The sequence below is a fragment of the Athene noctua genome, chromosome 3 (genome assembly GCF_965140245.1).
Source record: "Athene noctua chromosome 3, bAthNoc1.hap1.1, whole genome shotgun sequence".
Taxonomy (NCBI): domain Eukaryota; kingdom Metazoa; phylum Chordata; class Aves; order Strigiformes; family Strigidae; genus Athene; species Athene noctua.
In genome coordinates this window covers 44813698-44836194 of record NC_134039.1, presented here as the reverse complement: position 1 = coordinate 44836194, position 22497 = coordinate 44813698, and positions in this window count along the sequence as shown.

The following is a 22497-nucleotide window of genomic DNA, read 5'->3' as shown; positions in this document are numbered from 1 at the left end:
TAAAAAACAATCTCATGTCTCAGACTGATGTGCCCAGGCATGAACTCTAGACCAAGGTAAAGAAGTTGAGAAGAGAGTTTAGCAGCTGAGAACGTGCTTGTGTGCTGCACCCCCAGTGATATGAAATTTCCATCTCGCCCCTTTAGTTGTCTGCTTAAATGACATAGAAAAATACATTCTCAGATGTTTGTCTTAGATCTGTCACAGGCAACTGTGTGTCCATTGCCAGTTAATAACATCCATGATAAGGTATTACATGCCATGAAAGTTTAATAGGCCTACCTGCATTTGCAGCTCTAATACAGAGACTTCTGGTTAAGAGCTTACTGGTGGTCAGGACCTTAATATTTGAGTCACTTGCTGAAATACTATGGCATGTGCATGTAGAAGGTCATTGAATTGTCACAATTGCTTCTGGCCTTAGAAATCTGGTCATTTATAGCAATTAAGCAGAATATATAGAAACAATTCACAGAATAGTTTGGGTTGGAAAGAACCTTAAAAACCATCTAGTTCCACCCCCCCTGCCATGGGCAGGGACACCTTCCACTAGACCAGGTTGCTCAAAGCCCCGTCCAGCCTGGCCTTGAACACAACTCTGGGCAACCTGTTCCAGTGTTTCACCACCCTCAGAGCAAAGAATTTCTTCCTCAAATCTAATCTAAATCTACACTCTTTCACTTTAAAGCCATTACCCCTCATCCTGTCCCTACACTCCCTGAGAAAGAGTCCCTCCCAATCTTTCCTGTAGGCCCCCTTTAAGTACTAGAAGGCCACTATAAGGTCTTCCTGGAGCCTTCTCCAGGCTGAACAACCCCAACTCTCTCACTCTGTCCTCATGAGGGAGGTGCTCCACCCCCTCATCATCTTCATGGTCCTGCTCTGGACCTGCTTGAGCAGGGCCATGTCCTCCTTATGTTGGTGGCCCCAGAGCTGGACACAGCACTCCAGGTGGGGTCTCACAAGAGCAGAGTAGAGGGGGAGAATCACCTCCCTTGACCTGCTGGCCATGCTTCTCTTGATGCAGCCCAGGATACAGTCGGCTTTCTGGACTGTGAGCGCACATTACTGGAGTCAGTTTTCCATCCACTACTACTCCCAAGTCCTTCTCTGCAGGGCTGCTCTCAATCCACTCATTACCCAGCCTGTATCTGTGCTTGGGATTGCCCCGACCCATGTGCAGGACCTTGCACTTGGCCTTGCCGAGCTTCATGAGGTTTGCACAGACCCACCTCTCAAGCCTGTCCAGGCCCCTCTGGATGGCATCTCTGCCCTCCAGTGTGTCAACCGCACCACACAGCTGGGTGTCATCAGCAAAACCCTGAGGAACACCACTCGTCACCGCTCTCCATTTGGACATCAAGCTATTGACCGCAACTCTTTTGAGTGTCAGCATGAACTGCAGGCCATGTAGGCAATGTGGCACTTCTATTTGAGAAATTACTGACTTGTAATATTCTTCAGATTAAGGATGCCTCTGAATATACATTGCATTACTACTAAAGCTCTCTACAAATCATTAAGGGAGAACTAATTTGAATCAAATTTGACACCTTCATTTAATTTTGCTGATATTTTACATGCACAGTATTTTTGGCAGCTAAACTCTTTGCTTCTTGAAGGAAGCTGGCTCGAATTACATAATAGCTCTGTTCTGGAAAAGCTGCGGTCTGTTGAGACATGTTAGTCAGATCGCTGATGGACTGAAAGCCCAGCCTGTTTGCTAGGTGAAACTCAGCCCCAGAAGGTGTTGTTTTTCTGCATGTGGATGAGAAACAGAAGAAAAGGGTCAGGGGGGTGCTAGAGCCCACTTTGGCACTGGGTACAATAAGGGCTATGAGTTGAGTATATAGATTAAGGTGGGAGAAGTGAGATGTAGCACCAGATAAGTAACTGTGGGAGCTGTGGTGGATGTGAAGGACCAAAAAAACCTGTCTGCCTATTTATAATTTTGTATGAATGATACATGTACTAATAGACATATATAATTTTTTCTGTTTAACATGAATATTATTAAAAATTAAACATTCCCACTAATTTCCTTCCATTTGTTTCCAGACTTGGAAATACAGTATTTTGTGCAAGGTAGAGGTGAAGGTGCCAATTCTTTGTGATGGAAAGCCAATACCTTTATCAGAGGAGATGGATAAAAACAAATCATGTCCATGTATCCTATTTCCATTACAGAGTGGGAAATAGTTTTGAAGACATGAGTACCTTTAAATCTGCGTGACTTGTTGTAATGCAAAAAATATGATGGGTCAAAGACCTATCTTCCTTTCCTCTCTCCTCTTTCCAGCTGCCTTTTCCAATGAGCCTAGTTATGCTGGAAAATTATATTTCTGTCTGTTTTGGCTGATATTGGAAAGTTCAGCTTAAAGCTATGAGTGAGGAAGAGACAGATCTGCACACAGATCACATTATGAGGTTTTATTTCCATTAAAAGCCAGACTGAGTCACCCAATTGATGAGCCATCAGGGAGGGAATATGTGGACACCAGCGCTCCCACCAGTGGAGGTAGTGCTGTGCCTGGTGTCTGTTGCTGATCGTTTCCCAAGCTGCTGCTGGCTTAGGTGTCATCTCCTCCCTGCGGCAGTTTGGAAGCCCCCTCCCTTCGTTTCCTTGGGCTGGGCATGTTCTATACCGGCATGGGCAGTAGCCATGACCATTTGGCATTCAAGAACAGCCAGAAGAGGTTGCATTAAAAGCAGTACTATGGACATTTGACATCAGTAGCCGTGGCTAAAATGCAGAAGCAGGGTTAGGAGTGGGACCTGGACTCAGCAAGGCCCTTCTCTCACCATGCTGTGGGGTCACATGCTTTTGAAGTTTGCATTCACAGCGGAACAGAGCCTCAGCTCAGACAGGAGGGACAGAGAGGGGCCACAAGTAGACCACAGCTGGGTGGCTCAGGTAAATGACAGGTATGATATACAGAATCACAGAATCATCTAGGTTGGAAAAAACATTGAAGATCATTTAGTCCAACCATTAACCTAACACTGACAGTTCCCAACTACACCATATCCCTCAGCGCTGTGAGTATGTTGACCCTACTCTTAAACAAGCTGACAGGCCTGTGATTTCCTGGATCATCCTTCTGACCCTTCTTATATGTGGGTGTCACTTTGGCCAGTTTCCAACCTGTCAGGACCTTCCCGGTCAGCCAGGACTGCTCTTCAGGGGCACAAATGGTGTTCTCCTCTGTCCCTTCGCTTGCTGGGATAGATGAAGAAGAATACAGGAGAACTCAACAGATGAACTTGTGGCTCCAAGACTGGTGTTACCGTCAGGGCTTTGGATTTTCCAGTCATGGTTTAGTATACAGAATGCCAGACCTTTTGTCATCAGAAGGGATGCACCTCTCCCAGAGGGAGAAAAGGATCTTTGGGGAGGAGTTAGCTGGGCTCACTGACAGAGCTTTAAACTAGATTTGAAGGGGGCAAAACATCAGCCCGTCTGAAGTGCATGTATACCAATGCACACAGCATGGGAAACAAACAGGAGCAGCTTGAAGCCGTGATGAAACAGGAAAATTATGATGTTGTGGCTATTACAGAAACATGGTGGGATGTCTCCCATGACTGGAGTGTGCCAGTTGATGGCTACAAGCTCTTTAGGAAGGATAGACAAGGAAGGAGAGGAGGTGGGGTGGCTCTGTATGTTAGGGACTGTTATGATTGCTTTGAGCACAAGAGTAGTGAAGACAGGGTGGAGTGTCTTTGTGTTAGAATCAGGGGGAAGGCCAACAGGGCAGATTTTGTAGTAAGACTCTACTGTAGGCCACCCACCCAGGACAGAGAGGTGGATGAAATATTCTATAGGCATTTAGGAGAAATCTCACAATTGCTTGCCCTTGTTCTTGTGTGAGACTTTAACTTCCCAGATATCTGCTGGAAATAAATACAACACAGCAGAGTGAGACCAGTCCTGGAGATCCCTGGAATGTGTGGGAGATAGCTTCCTGATGCAACTGGTGAGAGAACCAACCAGAGAAGGTGCCCTGCTGGATCTCCTCTTTGTGAACAGAGAAGGACTGGTGGATGATGTGGCGGTTGGAGGCTGACTAGGGCACAGCAATCATGAAATAATAGAGTTCTCTGTTCTTAGGCCAGGAGAGGGGGCAGTAGAACTGCCGTCCTGGACTTCCAAAGGGCTGACTTAGTCTTGTTTAGGCACCTGCTTGAAAGGATCCCTTGGGAGATGATCCTGAAGTGTACAGGGGTCCAGGAAGGCTGGGCGCTCTTTAAAAAGGAAGTGTTAATGGCTCAGGAACAGGCTGGCCCCATGTGCTGTAAGAGAAGCCGGCGACAGAGAAGACCACCCTGGCTGAACAGGGAGTTTTGGCTGCAACTCAGAGAAAAGTTTACGGCATTTGGAAGAAGGGGCTAGCCACTCACAGTGATTACAAAGATGCTGTGAGGCTATGCACGGTGGAAATCAGAAGGTCTAAAGCCCAGCTGGAAATTAATCTGGCTTCAGCAATCAAGGACAACAAGAAATGTTTCTATAAGTATGTGAGCAGCAAAAGACCAGAGAAAGTCTCCATCCCCTGCTAGATGCAGGAGGAAACATGGCAAAGAGTGATGAGGAGAAGGCTGAGGTGCTTAATGCCTTCTTTGCCTCATCTTTAATAACAAGACTAGTTGTACTGAGCGAATCCAGCCTCCTCAGCCAGAAGACAGAGACTGGGAGAACGACCCCCCCGCAATCCAGAAGGAGACAGTCAGTGACCTGCTGCATCACACAGACACACACAAGTCTATGGGACCGGACGGGATACACCCGAGGGTGCTGAAGGAGCTGGCTGGGGTGCTCGCCAAGCCGCTTTCCATCATTTACCAGCAGTCCTGGCTGATCGGGGAGGTCCCAACAGATTGGAAATTGGCCAATGTGACGCCCATCTATAAGAAGGGTCGGAAGGATGATCCGGGAAATTACAGGCCTGTCAGTTTGACTTCAGTGCCTGGGAAGCTGATGGAGCAGCTCATCCTGAGTACCATCATACAACACATGGGGGACAACCAGATGCTCAGGCCCAGTCAGCATGGGTTTATGAAAGGCAGGTCCTGCCTGACAAACCTGATCTCCTTCTACGACAGGGTGACCTGCTTATTGGATGAGGGAAAGGCTGTGGATGTTGTCTACCTTGACTTTAGCAAGGCCTTTGACAACATTTCCTACAGCATTCTCCTGGCAAAACTGGCTGCTCAAGGCTTGGATGGGCACAGGCTTTGCTGGGTAAAAAACTGTCTGGATGGCCGGGCCCAAAGAGTTGTGGTAAACGAAGTTAAATCCGGTTGGCGGCCGGTCACGAGTGGTGTCCCCCAGGGCTCGGTTTTGGGGCCACTCCTGTTTAACATCTTTATTGATGATCTAGACAAGGGGATCGAGTGCACCCTCAGTCAGTTTGCAGATGACCCCAAGTTGGGTGGGAGTGTTGATCTGCTCGAGGGTAGGGAGGCTCTGCAGAGAGACCTGGACAGGCTGGAGCCGTGGGCTGAGGCCAACTGGAGGAGTTTCCATAAGGCCAAATGCCGGGGGCTGCCCTTGGGCCACAACAACCCCCAGCAGCGCTACAGGCTTGGGGAGGAGTGGCTGGAGAGCTGCCAGTCAGAGAGGGACCTGGGGGTCTTGATTGACAGCTGGCTGAACAGGAGCCAGCAGTGTGTCTGGGTGGCCAAGAAGGCCAATGGCATCTTGGCTTGTGTCAGCAATAGCGTGGCCAGCAGGGACAGGGAAGGGATCTTACCCCTGTACTCGGCACTGGTGAGGCCACACCTCGATTCCTGTGTTCAGTTTTGGGCCCCTCACTACAAAAAGGACATTGAATGACTCGAGCGTGTCCAGAGAAGGGCAACAGAGCTGGTGCAGGGTCTGGAGCACAGGTCGTACGGAGAGTGGCTGAGGGAACTGGGGGTGTTTAGTCTGGAGAAGAGGAGGCTGAGGGGAGACCTCATCGCCCTCTACAGCTCCCTGAAAGGAGGTTGCAGAGAGCTAGGGATGAGTCTCTTTAACCAAGTAATAAGTGATAGGACAAGAGGGAATGGCCTCAAGTTGTATCATGGAAGGTTTAGACTGGATATTAGGAAGTAATTCTTTCCAGAAGGAGTTGTTAAGCGTTGGAATGGGCTGCCCAGGGAGGTGGTGGTGTCCCCATCCCTGGAGGTGTTTAAGAGTTGGGTCGACATAGCGCTGAGGGATCTGGTGTAGTTGGGAACTGTCAGTGTTAGGTTAATGGTTGGACTAGGTGATCTTCAAGATCTTTTCCAACCTAGATGATTCTGTGATTCTGTGAAATGATGGAAAGCGGCTTGGCGAGCACCCCAGCCAGCTCCTTCAGCACTCTCAGGTGTATCCCATCTGGTCCCATAGACCTGTGCATGTCTGTGTGATGCAGCAGGTCACTGTCTCTTCCTGGATTGCGGGAGGGGGGTCATTCTCTCAGTCTCCATCTTCTGGCTGAGGAGGCTGTTGGAAACCATTCCAGTATATACATGTTGGAAACCATTCCAGTAGGGGAAGGCATTGAATAAGCCTCCATTTTCTGAGTACTTTAGCTGCTTAACTGTTCTAACAGTATCATTCTTTGTCCATTGGTTCTGTCTTACCTGTAAAAAGAGTAGGCAATTTCCCTGGATCCAAATCAAGGAAGGCACTGATGATGTTTAACCTGAGGCTACAAGCTGGTAGAAGAGCTTCATATCTTTTTTTCCCATTGCCTAATTCAGATGCAGCCCTGCTGAGGGTTGCAGATTTACAGGAGACAGCCAACTGTTTGCGTAGTGGCTAGCGTAGGTAGGGTCTAGCTCCAGCTGGTTTGAGAAATCCCTTCTGGGAGCTGAGCAACTGGCATGGCCATGCCTTGTTCCTTTTAGGGGTCTGTGCTCAAGTAAACCACCAAAGGTCACATAACGAAGCAGATAGCTCACTAAATGTCTCTTTAATCAGCTTTGCACCTGAAAATTACTTCCAGCTGCTGCTTTTACAAAAAGCTGAATCCTTCACAAAGATAGCTTTACACTCCCAGTGATTATTGCATACTGAAATTGAATTGCTCTTTGCATGTTGAAATTAATGGTCAGCTCTGTGTGGGTTTATAATTTCATTACTCTTCTCTGAGTGGAATGTAGTTTGCTTAATGTGCCATACCATACACCTTCTCTACTAGGGCTTCAGGTAAATAACTTTCCGGTAAAAAGAAGTGAACAAAGAATCAATGTGTTTAGTGCAAAACAGTTTTAAAATTATTATAACAATTACTAAAGTAATACCTGGTGACACCAGAAGACCACCATAGTAGTTGGTTGAAGCCCTGTCTTCCTGCACACTATCTTACCCTGGACAGCCCTCAGTCTAAAAGATAAGGGGCTGTGGATATCTTTCAGCTGGTCTCTATAGCATAGAGACACAGTATGCAAACTCTCCCTTTGTCTTGTCAGGTTACCTTTTGTGAAAACTGCTTAAATGCCTCTGCTCAGCTTGTTTAGACTCATCCTAAGATCAATAAGGACCTCATGACATAGGATGCTATTCAGACGTGAGACCACACATCTCCCACGCAGCTGCAGTCTCCATTGATTCAAGTTAAATTCTAGACTTCTTTGTTTCTTCTGTGTAATATCAAGAAAATACTAATACACAACAATTTCTGCCTAAAATTCACAGGAAAAGATCTGTTGTTCGGTAAAATTGTCAGTAGTTTCATTCAAAGAAGGACACAGTCCGTGCTCTAAATATTCAAAACCGCTCCCTAGTGATCATTTGCTACTATTTCATCGTGCAGAATGGTTCACAAGTGCTAGTTTCCTCCATGGACCTGCCACCTAAAAATCTGGCTTTTTGACTTGGCAGTGAAATAGAATGCCAAGTATCTTCTTACAGATGAATGGTTTTCCTCCTGATTTCACTCCAAAACCAGGACAACCAGCCTCCCTCAATCATTTAAAAATTTCTCTTGAGACCAAACATGGAAAATACAAATTGGAAAAGCAGGCTCTTACCTGGAAATCACAATCATAAATGCTGTAACAGAAGTCCCAATATGACACTAGTGATCTGCTACCCAGAGAATTCTGTAAAAACATTTACAGTCAGTTAGGCAATCTATCCAGAAAATATCTTCCAATCAAGGAACAAAATCAACAGACGGACAGGCACAAAAGAAAAAAGGAAGTCCCATACTTCTTAAATTTGTAGTATAGTAGTCCTGACAAAGGCTGTCATACACACTCCTCACTCATTTCACTACTCTGCCCTGTACACTTTGATCTTAGGTGATTTGCCCTAGGTTATAAAGCCAGAGGGACCATTAGATCATCTGCTCTGACCTCCTGTGTGTTGCAGGCCATTAAATCACATTCATTACCCTTGTATTGATCCTAAGGACTCCTGCTTGACTAAAGCTTGTGTTCCAGAGAAGCATATGGTATTGATCTGAAGACAACAAAAGACTGTGAATCCATCATTTCTACCACTGTTTAAGTATTATCCAATTGTCCCTATTACTATTTTTTCCTTATTTCTAATTGTATTTTGTCTGGCCTCAGTTTCAAGCCATTGGTTCCTGTTATGCTTTTCTACCCTAAACTTCAGGGCCTTTCAAGTATTGCTTTTTCCCACTGGAACCATAAGCAAGTATTGGAACCATAAGCAAGTCACCTCTTGCTCATTGTAACAGAATAAGAGTCTTCATACTACTTTCACTATATAACATTTACTGATGCTCTCAAATGACTCGTTTTTTTAAGAGCTTCTTCAATTTTCTTGCATGTGTTTTTCAAGTACAGATAGCCAAGTATTATAGTTTGTTACTATACCAGCCTCATTAATGCTTCATGCAGGTGCAAAATCGTTGCTCACCGCTGATCTGCACCACCTTAGAAAACTTCATGCAGAAAGATTCTCCTTTAGCAGAAGTAAATTTGAAGCTTCATATGGAGATTTAGAATTGTATTCTATTCTAATTTGTATTCTTAATTTTTCACAAAGCAAATTATCAAAGTGTATGCATCAATCAAAGTATGTATTTTGATTTCTTCAACTGGCCATCTTTCTGTGAAGCTCTTGGTTTTGATAAATTCAGCATTTCAGTCAGGATGGAAAAACACGTTGCAGAAGTCTCCAGACTGCTCTGCTCCTTGCTTCTGACACAGAGACTGTGCTCTTACACAGACAAGCCATCCTTACACTTGCACTGCAATGAGAGCTTAGTAATAAATGGTTGCCTGCTATGGTCTCTAGATCTTTTGGAGTCACTGCTCTGTAGCCCCATAGCTATTCAAAGGGACCTGCATTCCCTCTTTCTAAATGAGTAACTAGAGTGTGTACAGATATTTTTCATTTGCAAAGGGCTCTTCTCATTGAGAAGTCCATACCTCCTGTGTGACAAGTGTTCTCATCTGATGATTTTATCAATTTTTAATTCTTGTCTTCGTTTGAAGTTTGCATCCATTGAAAAGGCAGGTAGGCACAGCTGTCCATTTACAGTATGCCTTCAAAGCTTGCTGCTTTGGCAAGTTACCATGCATCAGCAAAACTGTCACTGGACTCACTGTCCATCAAGCTACTATAGAAAGGAGAGCAGTTCCCACTGGTCCTTCACATTATGTATGTGCTGTGCTTAAACAAAATTGGCCTGTCTTGCGCTAGCTCCTAAGGGCAGGGCTACCAAAATAGGTAAAGAAAATCACTTCTTAATAAGCAAAAATGGTGAAAATCTCTACTGCCAGCAGGACTGAAGAAGCTCTCAGATATTGATAAGGAATTGTTCAGGTCCAAACATGAATTTAAAGAGCACCTTAGGCAGACTGCAGCCTCTAAGAGTAGAAAATTGTTGCCAAAAAAGCCTCTGCATAGTGGCCACCCAGAAGAGACCTTTTCTGAGGAAGAAGGAGACCTGAGTTTTTCACCTGAGTGGTTCCTGCCACCTGGCAAGGTACTAGGCTGTAACTGGGCTACATATGCCGTCACCATCGGCTGTAGCTACTGTCAATAGCTAGCTCTAAACTGATACAAACTGATATTTGCATGGCCAGTACAGCACAATGCATTTGCTTTATGTAGTGGGAGCCAGAGCTAAAAAAACATTTAGGCATGTAGGGTATGTCAATGCCAACTTTTAGGTCCTTGAGCCTCAGAGTGGAATCTGAAGCTCAATGTTAGTCACATTCAGCACTTGCAGAGACAGGTGCCACACTGAAACCTAAAACCCACATGCTTAGTGGGAAGCCCTTTTCACCCAGACAACAGGAGATAGTAAGGGCAAGGCTGAGCCCTGAAGCCTAGGTTTCTGAAAGTATCTGTCCTGTGTGATAGAGCCTGGTGCAGCATTTTTCAGAGCAACTGAACATTGGGGTGAAGCCTTGAAGCCAGAAGTGTACATTGCACAGATGCTCTGGTGACTCTACTTGTCACATTATCTGGAGGTTTTGGTTTCAGAAGTGTGTTGGCTGGATGTTGAACCCAAGCTGATGCCAGCTGACCATGCACCCAGGCTAATAAACTCTGTTGGAGAGGAGTAGATCTTGTCACTATGGTCATGTTTTCAGCCTTCTTCCTTCCATCACAGGTGGAGTAGTAGTCAGAGCTACTGTTGCTTATATTAATTTTCTTCCTTGCCCCAACTCCTCCTTTTTGCCCCAAGGCCACTAGCTGCCCTAGATCTGTCATCTTATATGCAGTGGTATCTCTGCGTCTTTTTAGTATTTTATTTCTTGGAGTTCTGAGCAAAGACAGCTTCGTGGTTCTTCAGGGAACTAATTGCAATCTGGCAGAGCAGTCATGTTTACTATGATTGCTGGATGGCTTCCACTGAAAAGTGTTGCTTCCAGGTTGTAGTGTGAAGCAGTACAGGTGCACTCGTGCAGGGCTGTCCCTGGGGTAATAAACAAGCACTAAGCCAGTTCTGCACAGAGCCATGTGATGTGTCTCCACCTGCAGTGAGGTTAGTCTGTAATCCAGATAAATTGCCAATAAGTAACAGAGCAGAGCTGACTATATATCTGAAGTCCCATACAACTGCATTTTTAAAAATAATGACAGCAAAAGGAAGAAACTCTTCAGCATTGCATCTGATACATGGTAGGGGCCTATTTGACCTGCAAAGAAATGAAGACATTTAGCACCTTCCAGGAGCAGACCCTGAATCTCTTGGTATTTGTAAGGATTTAGTATTATACTTACAATGCACTTCAAGGAAAATAGAAGCCAGCTGATACTTATGGTTGGCACAGAAGGCTGTGATTTAATGAAATTTTCTCCCTGATATGAAAGGAGGCTCTTGAAAGTGGAACAAACTGAAATACCTATATGTAATGATCTTGTCAGGGCTAGAGAACAGGATAACATTGTTATCCTGTAAGTTTTGCGGGATATAATATATTACAAAAGGTGTCTTAAAGATTTCTCTAAATATGTTTCAATGTCTCTGATGTTTGCAAGCCACAAGTAATATATTCCTCTCTATCTGATGTATGAATGTGGATGATTTGGCAGGGGCCAACCAATGCCCTAAAAATAACGCTAGAACCCTAGCTTAATAGGGTTTAAAATGCCAAAACAGAATGAAGCTGCGAGTCTCTTAAGTAAAAACGGAGTTCCATTTGTCTCATGTTCGAGACATGCCCTATGAGCCTTGCAAATCAGCTGGGGAGCTTTGAGGAATTTGGTGTATTTTAAGATCCAACTTACTACAACAGCTTGTCAGTCACAGTGCAAAAGGAATTGGATATGAATCTAGTTTACAAGCCCAGAAAGGCTGCCTACCCTCTAGACAGTTGCTCTTTGTGTTTCCCTTTTTGCATTTCTTGCTTCCATACACTATAGGGAATATTAGGGGAAAATACCCTTTCTCATCAACCAGTCAAATTTTCAAGTCAACTGTTTAAAAAAAAAATTTAATTTAACAACTGGGTGCTTAAGCCTGATATAAATGGGGGATAGGACTTTCTGCTAGACCCTTTGGAGTATATTTAGAGAAATGCTTTACTAGAAAGATTCTCAAACTCATTTATTTATGTTCTTTTAGAAAAATACAAACAATACTTCCCCTGGAAGCAGAGTTATCATTAACTTGTCTGAAATATAACTCCGGCATATGCCCCGTGGGGGAGATGATAGCAAGAAATCAGAGGAAGGACAGAGAAGGAAAGTCACTTAGACTGGGTCTGGTCAGGTCTATTGGCTGCAATTAACTTGTATAAACATACTTGATATTCCTTTTATTAAAGACTCCCATGTACAGACATTCTGTCGGTTACAGGAAGGATACCAGATGCAGGGAGGTTACCCTGAGCAAAACTGTACAACAGCCATGTTTCCTCGTAATTATAGTTAGTGCTGGTGAGGATGGGGGAACATAAGAATGGCCATGTTAGGTTAAGTCAGAAGCCTGCCCTGAGTAGCCCTGTGTCCCATGACAAGCAGTAGCAAACACTTAAGGAAAGTGCATAAAATCAGAATATACAGAAAATGATTGTTTCCCTGATCATTCTTCCCAAGTCCAGCACTTTAGGGAACTTCCTGAGAAAGCACTGCCATCTAGACTGTCATGTTGAGCAGCCACCCTGAACTTAGCCTGCACAAAGTCCCTTCTGAACTCACCTGTACTTTTGGCCACCTCAGTGTTCTGGAGCGACAAGTTCCAAGATGTAATTATACAGCATGGAAAGCACTTCGCTTTGAAATATGCTGCCTGCCTGAGTGCAAAAGTTTTCTTTACATTAATCTGTCTGTTAAAACAGTAAAAATGAACAAATGAAAGGTCTGCTGTGGTATCCCGCTATAGGATTTATCTCAAAGTGTGTTAAAGTTACCAGTTGATTTGCAGGTGTAAATCACATATTTATGTGTCAGTACTGTTCTTATTACCCAAAGCCCTCTAGAGTGTATGAGCGAGCTGCTGTGTTTAGGCTGCAGTGTGTGCAATCAGAGACTTCTGGTTCCTTTGGGAATTGAGTTATAGCATGAAATTAATCTCTTTCAGCTACTCTAGTTGAGCAGGTGAAAAGTGAAAATAATTATCAAAGCTCTGTGGCCTCTAGTATTTGTGTGAAACCTCTGAATATACCTGCACTGCAGCTTGCTAACATAGTTTGCAATTGTCTGAAATGACACAGTGCTTAGAATAGATAACAGCACTGTTTTCCTCTTGAATGGCTGGAAAGCTGCAAAAACCAGGTAGTCAATCATGTACCTTTAAAAAGCCACTAATTTTCGGTGCAAGCACTGAATGAATTGCTTATTCAACGAATCCAGTATTTTCCTGACATGTCCTGGGTAGCTGGGAATGCAAGTAATTAGGCTCAGTGCATTGACTGTCTTTTTAAATGGAATATCAAGAACTGATTTTACTGGTAGAGCCTATACTATCAAGAAAGAATGCAGTATCTAACCTAGAGAATTGGCACCAAGCCTTAAATGGAAGCTACTGCCACTTTTTTTTTGGCTGAATATCCTGAACCAAGATGGCTAATTATAAGCTCAGGGCTTACTTTCATTGCTTAGTGAAGATTGTTAATAATCTAAAATCTTTACTTAACCCTTCTCACTCACTAAGGAATAACTTCCAGAAAAATCGGTGACTGCTTTTGCTCTTTTTTTTTATGTTAGTCCTTTTTTTTCACTCCTTTTTTAGATGTTCAGTACAAATGAGAAACTGAAAGATGCTCAGGATGGTTGTTAAGAAACCACCTGTTTTCGCTCAACAAATATGTAAGAAAGCAGTAATGAAGAAATGTTAGCAGATATATTCTAGCCTTGTTTACAATGGGCTTTGTTCCAGATTAGGCTTGATGGTCCTTTCATTGCTGCATCAACAAAAAATAATAGTTACTAGAACGACTAAAGTACCTGGATGCCTAAGTTGTGAAACCCACCTGAATGAACTCTGGAGTCCACAGTTAAGAGTTTCACACTCCTGCCTGAGAGACTGGATTATCTTGGAATAATGATTAGACAAACCTGCCTAAAATCTGACTTTGCTTTCAAGAAAATATGACTAGCAGCCACCAGGACAGCTTGGTATGCAAAATCCAGGAGGTGATTCAGTCTTGCATTTCTGACCAGGTTAGGGACATGGAAGGATGCCTTGAAGCACTGGTTGTAGGCCCAGAGGAGAGAGAGGACTTCAGATCATTCTGGGGTCAGCTGGGTTAAGCTTGTCCCAGGCTCAGCATATCATGTGTTGAATACCTAATTCTGCCCTTTCTGCAGCAGGACCTTGGCTTTAGGAATTCCACACAGAGCCGGGCAATGCTCAAATTCAACCTGAAATTGAGATCCATCTGGGGTTCAGGTGTACCTGCTGAGTGTTCCCGATTATGTTGCATCTAGGCACTACTGTTTGCTTTGAAGGAGTCACACAGAAAGTTATCTAGCAAATTTAGGTTCCTAGGGCACTGGAGGAAAATGCTGAGTGTTATGGAAGAGAAAGTTGCATCCCACTGCCACTGCCAGTGGGACATCTTGGCTGCACTTAGTTCAAGAACATTCTCAAGCAGTCAACTCATACAAAACCATGGCTGTTTGTACAAATCACAGAACAAATGGTTCTGCTGTCACTGGTTGGTGACTGGTAACACTGATTCCAGGTTAGAATCTTGTTATCATCACTAGAGATTAGCATAATATATCTGCAGGCATAAAATGTCTTTGCTTTGCTTAAGACTTGATAACTCCTGTAGCTGAGGATGGTGAAACACCACTTTTCTTGTAAAAAGGCTTGTATTATCAATCTTTCAAACATGTAGATGGATTGGTTAAAGCTTCTGTATTCCCCTGGAAATGGAAGGCATGCTAAGGACAAATTATTCTGCAAGCACATGTGCATGTACAGTGAACTTAGCCACATCAATCATAGATGTACCCAATTGAAGCTCTCAGGGTTTTGCTTTTCTTATGTTGTCTGTGTAGATGTAGTGTGATACGGAGTAAGATTTGATTCATGAGGATGCTGATATTTAGAATGACTGGCTGTCAGTCAGTATCGATTCCAGAAATCAACTGTTGCTGGAATGAATTTGACAGAATAAAAGGTCTAAGTGTATACCTGTCACTACTCATTTGTCCTTCCTGGGTGTGACACTGGCATCTGAAATGAAAAAGCACATTAATAGTTCAGAGGTGAAAACAACAGTTGATGTACAGGATGTGGCAAAAAAAAAAAAAAAAATGCAATGGGCAGCCTTCTGTTTGCCAAGTAATTTCAATGAAAGTACATTGATATTCCATCTGTTCACTGAACAAGGGTAAGTCAAACTGAAGTGCAAAAGTCCGTATTAAATCAGAGGGAAGGACAGAAGGACACACTTCAGCTACCATATTTAAGCCCTTTTAAGACTCCTGAAACAGCTTGTGACTATTCTTTTTCTACAGAAGGACTTGTACTATGTATGTCACATAGAGAATAAATTCAGCATGCTGTGGACAAGAACCATGGGGACTTAAGCATGCCTTTATATCTGGCTGGTATATCTTGTTCATGCACTCTGATTTATGCTGTCATCAGATTTGAATTTAGAGATTAAGTTGGGTTTTGTTGCAGCATGGGGTCTTGCTCACCTGCTGATTTTTCCAGATGCTTCCAGCTTCAAGAATTCCTTGCCCTCTTGGGGCTTCCAGTGTTCTGTACTCGTAGCATGCCCATGACATACCTTTTCAGATTTTTAATAGTGGAAATATTTACCTTTTGGTAAGTGGATGAGATACTCTGTCATTTCAGAGTAGACACTCTTAGGTTTTGATCTGTGGGACTCTGAAAGACACAAGGGATTTGATACATTGCACAGGACAATTGTTTGAGAGCTTTCCATGTCATTCATGTCTATTTGCCCTATGTGTCATTACTGAGAACAATAATATTGACACATCTATTTTAAGTAAAGACATTCCCATTTCTTATGGAAGGACAATGTGTGTTTCTGCAGAGTGAAGAGATGTTCTCAGAAAGGAGAGTGTTACTGTGTTTTACAGGAAAATGCCTTTTATGAGCAACTGGACTTCTTTGTTTGATGTATTGTTCTATATATCTTAGTCTTGGGCCCAGATTCAGACATCTGATTTTGATCAACTGGATGTCAGTAGCATAATTAAGTAAAAGGATGTGACTAACTTAATTCACCTGGACTTTGGTCTTTAAATATACTTCCTTTTCAAGCTGACAAGAAATAGCAAGTAACAGGAAAAGAAAAAGAAGTTAGATTATTTATTAAATGTTTTGTGTGACTGTGCTCGAGATGTAGTAATTGTCCTTGCTGTTCATTCCAGTCTCTCTGCTCCTTGCCTTTCTGGAGGTCACTGCCAGCTGAGCTGTTTGCCTGACAGCTCTTTAAATCCCTGGAATGACTTGGCTTAAAAAAACATGCACACTTTCAAATCCAGGTTATAGTAATTTCATACTTTCTTTAGCAGATGTGCTGGCTGAGGAGTTCCTGCCTCTGGGTACAAAAAGATTACTTCTGACCTGGAGCAGTTGCTTAGCCCACTTCCCAGAGCAACTCCATGAGTCCATGGCACTGTGGAGAGGGACTAAGTATCTAAAGATGGGAAGAAGAGAGAAGCAGGAGACTCTTGGGACAGAATTGCCTCTTACAGAAGACCATAGGCGGCTCAAGGTCAGGGCTGGCATCCTATGGGTGTTTTTTCTGCCTGCCAAGGGGACAATTATGTTTTCATAGCTCTCCCTCTCTTTTCCACATCGTTCTGCAGTTCACCAGCACCCTTTTAATGTGCTGATACAACTTTTTCTGTTGATGTCATGTATGCCAGACCATAAGATATAGCAGGCTTAAAAAAATGTCTGTGGCATGTTTTTAATTTGGATCATTCTACTGATATAGTTTAGAGCATGACATGCTAAACATTTGCCTCAGCATAACATCGGTGAAGAGTGAAGGAAATAATTTCTGGACTAAAGAAAAGAGGGATAGGGAGAGGAAAAGTCTTCTAAACTGGCTTTGTGGCAAAATAAAAAAAAACAGTGGTGCTCAAACTACCTCCTAGAGAAAAAGTGTTAGGGTTCTGTTTCAGCAAAACCTGCTTAGAGGGACTTCTCCCTCCATCTGGCACAGCTGAGTGAGCTGCAGACTCCTGTGGGGCATGGGGGTGAGGGACCTGCTGGGTCTGGAAGATGTAACTTGCCTAAACACTTTAGACACACAGCCACCATATACAAACCCAACTTTACTCCACAGCAGACTATATTTATAATGTGTCTTCACTAGTCTGATGTAGTTGATATTGGTATACGCAAAACTTTTATAAATCTGAAAGAGATTTGGCCTTTTCCTGCGGCTTCATGTACTGCTCAGACAAGCACAGAGCTGCCTGAAAGGATCTTCAGATAATGCTGTGTTAGAGAGGAATCCTGAGGTAGCAAAAGACGGTAAGGCTGTGCTGTAACACAGCAGCCTTTCCTGCATGATGGGCCAAAACCAAGGCTGAATGTGTAGGAAGAAGTGGCAGAGTGTTGGTATTACAGACCTTTTAAAGACATTTTCTACCAAGAAAAAAATGCTTCCCCACATCTTAGCTATTGTAAAATGCAGACTTGGCAGAATTTATTTTTTATCTTGGCTCTAGTATGTCAAAGTTATGGGTTTGATTCAGCAACATCCTGATGAAATTTTATGGCCTTAAGGTTTTGTTGCTATTTCTGTTTTGTTTTCAGACAAAGGATGTCAAACTAGATGAGCAGAATGGTACTTTCTGGGGTTGGAGTATATGAAAGATATATTTTACTTATATATTTACTCTTATTCATATTCTCCTTTATAGTTATGAGGCATAAAATAGCTACCATAGCAATCTTTATCAAAAGGGGAAGAGCTCTCAGACTGGTCTTGCTTTCCTGTTATCTGTTTGTTGTTCCACAACCTTCAACTGTAAATTAAATGTAGTATTAAATCTATCCAATATTCATATAAATACCTTGTAGACAAACTAGATGATGTTATACTACTTACTGGACCAAAAATACATGGAAGTTTTGAAGCCAAAATAATCTCTAAGGTGTTGGAAGTTTTAGTGGCTTTAAAAATTTCTGCTTAAGCTCTAATCAATCTTAAGCTCTTCAGACTCCCAAGTCAGCCATTTGAAACCAAACCAATCTAGTCATCATTCTAGTCAGGTGTGTCAAAACAGCCCTTACAGATGGAGGGTGCATGGAAATTCATATCCAGCAAATGGATTTCAGGTCTTGACTTTGACCTTTTGTATTTCTAAAGTGTTCATGTTATTAAAACAACAAAAGAATAACAGTTGGAAGCAAAAATTGTTTGTTTGGGCCCTTTCAGAAAGAGTGCCATGTAGCTGTCACGTGACTGTGAAAGGGTGAGCATTTAGACTATTATTGATATCTGGTTAGATCACTCAGTATTTGAAGGGTGCCTTGTTAGAAGAGAATTTAAAAACCAAATATCATCCTAATAATTACTGGGGAGCCCTGGCTAGAGACACATGAGGTATGGGCACTGTCCTTGCTTTGTTGTGTGACGCAGAGCTGGTCACTGCATTTTGCTGTGTGTCAGTCTCTCTACAGAGTAGGGAGAAGGATGTTGATCTTGGATAAAGCATTTCAGAACTCTGTTTATGAAAATAGAAAGATATTAGTACTTAATTGTGTAATGCCCTGCTTGTGCAACCTGGCACAGGTCAAATTTGGATATCTTGAAGCAAAATCTTCCATCTGTCAAGGGGAAATGTACCTGATATGGCTGCTGCAGAAGAGCTGCCAGACCAGAGGAACAGCCTGAGCAGAAAGCCTTGTACTTCTACCACATACAGGCTCCTGTTAGCTGTCCAAGTCCGGGTAAGATGATACCTTTCTGCCTGAAAATTACTTGATTTTCATCTCTCTATTTTTTGGCACTTGTGTGGCAGTCACTTTAGAAGGGACATCTGTCATTTCCTCCAGCAGTCTACAAGCCAGAGCTTGTTTTCACAGTCGTCTGGTAGATGCTCCCAGCATGAGCACCATGTCACCTTCTGTCAAAGAGGAGGCAAAGAGTGAATGAAAAAGAGACAAAGAAGGAATAATCAATTAACAAGGCAAAAGGTTAAAGACAGAGAAAACTTAAGCAGGAATGGAGAAGAGAACAAGGCGTTCCATAAAAAAGAAACAAGTGAAGAAAAGAGTAAGATTAATGGAGGGAGGACAATGAATCCTCTTATGCATTTCAAAGGCAAAGCAGGCCTGTTGACAAGGGCTTGTGCTTTTTTTTTCATGCAGAAGAGTGGCAGTTGGAGATGGGCGATGAGGTCCATCCCCAAGGAAGATCCCCCAAGAAGTGTTGACCTACTGTTATCTTAATCACTGCAAACATCACACAACTGGTGAAACAGCAGTCCCGTTGCAGTTGCCAGGGCAGCCCACAGCTCACTTTGCCCAGGAAGTTCTGCCATCAGGCTTCACCTGCTGTGGTGCACAGTGGTGTAAATGGGGGAGAAATGTACTCGTTTCAAATTATCCAGCCTAGTCTGGAGAAGGGGTAGGGGCCAAGGCAGCTGAGAACCCTTCAAGAAGACAGAAGAGCAGGTTTCTCTAAACAAGTACAGGCCATTCTTCAAGCTCATTAAATAGATTTGTGTTTTAGCTCAGGTACCAACAACATAATTTAGCTGGTTTTTGATCTTTGATGTGTTAACATTGTAAGAGTTGCTGTAGTCTAAATTCTGGCTACAAGTAGGGCAAAGTCTATCAGATTACTGCTTTAGGAAAGCACAGGCAGCTAAACTTAATTTCTCTACTGAGCTTTTTAAAAGTGCCTCACCTCCATTTAGTTATAACCATTCCAAGAAATATAACCCACAGTCCTGAAAGTGCCTTCACCTTTGTAAACAGATGTACTGGGTCTGGCTGAGCCGGAATTGGTTTTCCCCTATAGCAGCCCTCATGCTGCTGTATTTTATGCTGGGAACTGGAAGGATGTTGATAACACACCGGTGTTGTGGCTACTGCTGAGTAGTGCTTACATAACACCAAGGCTTTTTCCAAAACTTTCATCTCCCTGTGGGACGGGGTGGGCAAGATCTTGGGAGGGGACACAGCCAGGACAGCCGACCCGAACTGACCAAAGGGATATTCCAGACCATGTGACGTCTGCTCAGTATAAACCTGGGAGAAAGGAGGAAGGGGGTGGGGTCACCCTTGGTCCTCCGAGGCAACCACTACGCGTATGGGAGCCCTGCTCCTGAGAAGGCCCGACAGCGCCTCTTCATGGCAAGGAGAGAATAAATCTGTTTTCTTTTTTTTTTTTTCTTCCGTGTGTGGACCTTTGCTTTACTTTGCTTATATTAAAACTGCTTTTGTTTTACCCACAAGGATTGGTCTATCTTATTTTCTTTCCCCTCTTTACCCTGTTGAGAAAACAAGTGGAAAGGGGGGGAAGTGATAGAGCGACTTGGTGGGTACCTGGCATTTAGCCAAGGTCAAACCACCACAACAGAATATTCTTATTTTTTGTTCCAGTGGACCATTTAGAGGCATGTTGCAAAAGGTGCCCTAAACCAGATTTACAGTTACTTGTCATTCTTAAAACCTGCAGAAGGTTGTGTTGCAACAAAAGATAGCAGGTTTCATAGGCAGATTTTTTCAATATTCTAGCACTATAAAAGCTACTAGTTGCATGTATGGTGTAGAGGAAGGTGGGTGTCTATGAGTGAGTAAGGATCCTAACGATCCAACCAGGAAGTAAACGTGTGTATTTAGTTTTGTTTGCAAGGAGTCATAACATCTTTAAGCCCCCAGATGTTCCTGTGAGCACACACTGTCCAACAGCCACCCATGGGACTTGTAAGGGGAAGTAGTGAATGTGAGGCAAAGGCGGCATATAAGAGGGGGACAGTAAAACAGGAGAGGTTTTAATAATCATTTCACTGGACAAATTCTAAAGTCCAGAAAAAAAATTTGCCTGTATATGGATCTCATCTTCTGGAAGGATAATGATAACATATGTGGCACGAGACCATCTTTTTCTTCTTCTTTGCAACAAATCTTACTCCTATATTTCCCTTTCTAGACACCAGGTTGTGTTCCACCATGAGGAAATAGATGCTGTGTGGCAGGAACCATTTAGTCTGAAGAAAACTGGGCCGAGAGCCACAAGCAGCACCATCTAATGATTGTGGGAAAAGGACAGTCATTGCCTGCAAATTCTTGGCTGTTGCTGCTGTTGTTCAGACAGAGGGACGGGGAGACTGTAGCAGTAGCTGGAAAGAGCCTGAGAAGGATGTGGGTGAGCTCAAATGCCAAGATAGCTTGATACAGCTCTGGCTGGTCTGCTTAACAGTTAACATCTGGCAAAAGAGTTTATGCTGACATATTGGACTTGCATCGATAGGAAGCCTTTATCTTGGAGGATCTTGAAGAGCTGTGTAGCTGGCAGCCTACTGGTCCTGGCACCCTGCTATCTCTGCCTTTACCCAGCCAGGTCCTTGCCAGTAGGAGGAAATTTCAAGGGTACTGTGTAGCGTCCTGATATTTTATACGGAGAAGTATTACCTGCAGGTACCATACTAGAAGTGACAGCTCTGAAAAATAAAGGACAGAATATCAATGTCTCCTTCCTAACGTTAAGCAGATACTCTACCAGGAGACTGCAGTATGGACAAGGATTCCCAAGGACTGTTCCAGCTGGGTGCCCCAAACAGTCTGTGGAGGCTAAGCCACTGAGGAGGAGCTGTGGATGGCTCAAGGTCCTGCCTGACATGCTGGAGCAGTCATCCACAGCTCAGGATGGACTGTACACGGCTGTAGCCATTCAAGCATATATTAAGTCCAGAAGGACACTGTCCTTGGTAGGAAGGTGTTGGCAAAAGAAGTGGCAGGGAGCAAAAGCACAGACATCTGCTCCATTGGGACTCTCAGGCAAGAGGGACCCTCCAGAAAGTGATGCGGTTTTGGCATTTCCTTCAGATTTTATATTACATCCCATAGTATTTAGTCTTTGTCCTGAGTAACTTTTTGTGGCAGCCTGTGCTCAAGGAAATCTTTTATCCCTGTCATCTCTAAAGGTAACTTCCATCATTCAGAAGAAAGCACAAAACACATAAATCCTAAAAAAATTCGAAGACAGACAGACCTTGTGATATCCTGGTGTGCATTTTTGATGTCAGTGTTGTGGCTCTCAATCTATTCCTTGTCCTGACCTTTCCCTTCAGTACAGAAGTTTCAAAATTGCCTTCTCCCCTGTTGCCACTGAGGAAAATAGGACATTTGCAAAATCCTGCCTGTGGTTGTGATCTGCAAGCTGAGCATGTTCAAATTAAGGGAAGTATTGTTCAGAATGAAATACCATGAAACATTTGTGCTCATTCATCACGTCACTTAAAGAATGTGTTTTACATAGTTTTCACATAAAATAGTGTGAGTCATAAAGGGGCCTTGGACAGCAGATAAGACCTTCTCTCCAGCCATCCACGGATGAGATGGGCTGCTTCTGCTCTAAGTTCCTTAAGAGTGGGCTCCCATGTGCTTAGATGCTCCCATCTATCTTTCT